The sequence below is a fragment of the Triticum aestivum genome, chromosome 4B (genome assembly GCF_018294505.1).
Source record: "Triticum aestivum cultivar Chinese Spring chromosome 4B, IWGSC CS RefSeq v2.1, whole genome shotgun sequence".
Lineage (NCBI taxonomy): Eukaryota > Viridiplantae > Streptophyta > Magnoliopsida > Poales > Poaceae > Triticum > Triticum aestivum.
This window is the reverse complement of record NC_057804.1, coordinates 176130075-176135049: the sequence shown is the minus strand read 5'-3', so window position 1 is coordinate 176135049 and position 4975 is coordinate 176130075. Positions and strand designations below refer to the sequence as shown.

The window sequence follows — 4975 nt, the reverse complement described above, 5'->3', positions numbered from 1 at the left end:
CCATCGAACGACCACTGATGCCGTCAGAACGACCCGCCGATGCGCCGCTGTCACCGCTCACATACCCGGAGCCGGCCTGACCTTGTCGATGACTGCTGAGAACTCTACATGCATGTGCCCCTAAGGAGCAGCGCCCTAGAGCCTCAGTCGTCGCTGTTGAATCCTTGAATCGATCTGAAGAACCTGGTACCAAATATTGCCGTTGCGTACGCACGGCAAGAAACTCTAACCTCGCTGTCTCGAGGAGCTGGCGGTAATTTCCATCGAAGCTTCGTCTAATCCATCCCAACGGACGAACTTAAGGAGGATAGGAGGTCGAAAGACTGACTCGAAGAATAAGTGTCGCCATCCATCGAAACGCCGCCCTGGGAGGACTAAAACTCTACTTATCTACTAGCCGGATCTGAGGCACCAGAAATCCCCTCCCCACCATTGTCCGACGGAGCGGCGGGAAGAGAGGTGGCGAATCCACGGGTTCGCTGGTGAAGATCAAGGGGAGGAAAACTTTCCCTAGTTGCCTTCTCAGGCTGCACTAATTGGAAACACTCCACCATACATGTTTGCATCTCTCATTGTTGAAGTATGTTTTAAACCCAAATGATAAATGCCACATGTGTGGCACGAAGCACTCCGACCCTAATGTTTTTAAATTAAAGTTGCAATTCAAAAATAAAAATAAACCCCCTCAAAAAAACTGAAATTTGCCATCCGAATAGAAAGTTGCCATACTTGACAACTAAAGTTGCCATCCTCGCGTCATTAAACTTAGGGAAATGTTTGTGGCCGGCTGACCGGCGGAACACTCAGCCGGTCACATGTGGCTCGTTCAATTTTGTAACAAATCATGTGGCCCGCGTTCGCCCTTATCCGCTGACCTCCACAGCTTTTTTATCCACTCACGCCAGCAGCTCCTCTGCCTTATCCTTTCTTCTCTCATCCTGTCGCATGCATCCTCAACCCCCACAGCAATTCCTCCCCTGCATACTCTCTCTCCCATGGCCTACCTCCAAATAAACAGCTCGCCGGCCGCAGAATAGGTGCGTGGCGAGCAGGCGATCCCAGAGGAGCACACACGAAGATGTAGAGGTGCGCGTCGTACAACGATCAGCGAGCAGAGGTGCAGTGCTCGTCGTCTTGTCTGCCGGAACTAGATGTGCGCCCTCTTCATGGCCATCGCAACCAGGGTTCGTTAGTCGCATGGCCAAGCTGCAATTGGCCACAGGGGCGACGAATTTGTGCTGGAACCAGGTATTTGTTTTGCTGGATCCACCCATTTGTTTTGCTACAACCCCTTTCTCCTTTTGCTATCATCCCCATTCGATTTTTTATGAACATTTGGATTTTTGCTGGAACCGGGGCCCGTTTTTGCTGGAACCAACTGGTGGATATGCTGCAAGGTCGACACCACGCCGGAGGAAGCTGCATCCAGTGGCAAGGAGGGTTGCGGCCAACGCCGTTCGAACGCTGGAAGTTGCAACCGTGTACGCTGGAGCTACAACGGGCGACTGGGGGAGCCGCAAGCGGGGTGGCTGTATTTTGCTGAACAATTTTCTTTTTGCTGGAACCGATGTATTGTTTTGCTGGAACCGAGATAAATTTTTGTTTCATTGGCTGCAGAGTTCTCAAATGCTCATGTCATTTTTGCTGGAACCTAAGTTTGGTTTTGCTGGAAGCGTTTTTTGATTTTGCTTCAACCGACCACCAGATTTCTTTAGGTACGATGCACATCGACAATGGAGGCCCGTAGAGACGGCGACGCCGTGCTACGATGGGAGGCATGAGTTTTTGCTGTCCGAGCTGCATCCGGCCATCGACGGGAGCTGCATGCAGCAGGAGGGTGTTGCTGGATCGACGACGAGATGTGGAGGGTGTGCGACAACAGCAACGGCGAGCTGCGGAGAGAGGTGGCGACCTGCAACCCATGGCGATGGCGGCTGCCGCGGGGTGCGCAAGCTTTGTGCGGCAAGGCCGCGGGGTGGGGGCGGTTGGCTGAGTGTGGTGACTCGTTGTGGGAGGAGGCATGATGTGTGGAAGGATAGAGAGGAAATCATGCGGCTACTTTTGCCTGAATCCAACGGCTGCTTGGCGACCGGCCGAAAGTTGGGCCGGTGCGCCGGCGCCTAGCAGTGGCCTTAAACTTATCATAAAAAATGTTTGGGGTTGCTATGTGTTTGTGCCACACGTGTGGCACTTATCAGGTCTGTTTTAAATTATAATTGTATGTCAATATTGCGCCACCAAACAGAGTTTTGTCCTTTCTTTTTTTCTGTAAAACAGAAACAGAATTTTCTTCCAATAGGTGTGGTACCGAGAACAGATCACTTTCTAGCTAACGAACTAACACTGCCAAATTTAGAGACAAAACACGATGATCAGCGCGTTACAAGATTGTTACGTGCCCGCGTCCCTGTGTCCGTGTGACGCTTACTCGCTCTCCTCTAGTGGCCAAGTGGCGTTTCAGCTCAACTGCTCACGTATATAATCCATGATCGCTCAAGCTCGTTGGCTCATGGAGTTCGTCGCCTTGACCGTGACAGTGCCCGAATACGTGCCCGACGAGCTAGCACTAGCGGGGCCTTCTTCGCCAGGTCAGGGCCGGAGCAGAATGCCGCTGCCGACGATGCCGTTGTTGAGTAAATAGGCAATTTCTCGATTAAATTAATCCATGAGTAAATCACTAGCATGGCATTGACTAAGTTGATGACGTACTCACTCTGATCTAAACATGCACGTACTAAGCAAACAGTAGACAAATCTACACATACTGCTAGTACTGCTAATATGAAAATAATCAGGAGCGGGATAAACGAGTTATACCCTCCAGTAGGCCACGCAGAGGCCGCGGCTTTGGTGGCAGCAGCGGCGTCCTCGGCGACCTTCTTGTCGGCTTCAGCTTTCTCGGCGGCGGCACGGTCGGCGTCGGTGGACATGGTGATGACGAAGGCGACGCGGACGTAGAGGAAGTAGACGATCGGAAGCGAGCAGTCGCGTAATCGCTGCCCAAAAACCTATTCGCCCCTCACCCCGTACAGGAACCAGAAGGGCGTGGTTTCGGAGACCTGCTCTCCCGTCGACCGTGTACGTGGCGGACGGGATGGAGTCACCGGCGGCAGCAGCAGCAAAGGAACGACGGTGGGCGTGCGCGTGAGCAGATGTGATCTGTTCGTGGCGGCTAGGGTTAGGAGACACCGCATACTTATAGGCGCAGCCGCGTGGAGAGACGTGGGCTCGACCCACGTCCGAGTCCGTGACAGCCCACGATCCGACGTCTCAGATCGTGGCCCAGCTGTCAGAAAACTCTCTGTTAGTGACTGGCAAAAATAAGCGCGTAGGTGTGAGCTCGGCTCGGCTCAATCCCGCAACCCGCGGCGCGGCGCGTCGTGACGAGGCGTGGCGTGGCGTGGCGTGGCGTGGCGTGGCGTGGCGTGGCGAGGCGGGCGGCGGAGGAGGAGTGCGCGAGGGCCTCTTCTCTTCTCAAGCTCCAATAGCATGTAGAAGAGAAACCCTTATAAACCACTCCAACTCTCCTTCCACTTCCGGGGTGGGATTAAACTTCCCACCACACCTAGTGCCATATAACCCACATGGGCCCTTAGAGATTTTTCAGAAATCGCAATATGGGCCTAGAGCCCATCTCAGATTTCAGCAATCCCCCACCAGATCTCGAGGGCCCATTGTGTCCTCTGTTCCAATTGCTGTTTCGATATACCAGTGTTTCAGTAAAGACCTGTTAAGGTTGAACTTCACCTAGAACAAGTGGCTACACTCCTTCACAACTGAACAATGGACTATGCCTTGAATTGTCAGTTTGGCGTAAAGAAGTTTCACTACATGTCTTACTAGTACTAGGCTGCCGAAGGCTGACCCCTCGGGTGGAGCATATAAGTCACACTCCTGGCCTATTCATGAGCTTACTAGAGATCACCTCAATCTCATAGACTGTGACCAGCAGTCGGGCTCATATAGGTGTGTTCCTCCAAAGATCGCTCTGTAGGATAGCATCTTGCTTTTATAAGCTTTGGAACACATTGAGACCATAGTCATCCTACCATACAGTATCGAGAGTATTGCATCTCCAACGGAGTGGGTTAGTATAGTTACTCTCCTCAGTTCACCACTGGCTTGTTTTCCCAGGTCCTAGTTCACGGGATCTCCGATCATATAGGTTGGATTACCACCATGGCAACTCATGTGGGTCTCATACCCATCTCCCTCGATGCATTATCTATCACAACACGTGATAGCCCTTTTGTAAAGGGATCTGTCAGATTCTTAGCCGTATGGACATAGTCCAACGCTATCACTCCGGAGTTTCTTAATTTTCTGACAGCTTTTAATCTCATTCTTATGTGTTTGGTGGACTTCATGTTGTCCTTTGAACTCTTCACCTTGGTGATGACAGTCTGATTGTCACAGTTCATAAGGATAGCCGGAACCGGTTTATCAACCAATGGCAAGTCCATCAAAAGATCTCGAAGCCATCTCGCTTCAACACCAGATGTGTCTAATGCCGTTAATTCTGCTTCCATTGTCGATCTCGTTAAGATCGTTTGCTTGCAAGACTTCCAGGAAACAGCGCCACCTCCAAGAGTAAACATATACCCAGTTGTGGCCTTCATCTCATCAGCATCAGAGATCCAATTCGCATCACTATACCCTTCAAGTACCGACGGGTATCCGGTATAGTGAAGTCCATAGTTCATAGTACCTTTCAGATAGCGCATAACTCTCTCAACAGCATGCCAATGTACATCACCCGGTTTGGAAACAAACCGGCTCAGTTTTCTCACAGCAAACGCGATGTCAGGCCTCGTTGCGCTCGCTAGGTACATCAGTGAACCAATGATTTGAGAGTATCTCAATTGATCTTTAGCCATGCCTTTGGACTTTCGAATCAATACGCTAGGATCATATGGTGTTTGAGATGGTGTGCAGTCCGAATATCCAAAACGACTCAACACCTTCTCAACGTAAT

The 4975-nt window shown here is 51.2% G+C and overlaps 1 long non-coding RNA gene across 1 annotated transcript; it reads left to right on the top strand.

The window, feature by feature from the left end:
* The first annotated feature begins 905 nt into the window (after positions 1-905).
* Positions 906-2258, top strand: LOC123091672 (uncharacterized). The gene is made up of 2 exons (XR_006443400.1): positions 906-1248; positions 1398-2258. It is a non-coding gene; the product is annotated as an uncharacterized lncRNA (long non-coding RNA).
* Positions 2259-4975: the final 2717 nt, after the last annotated feature.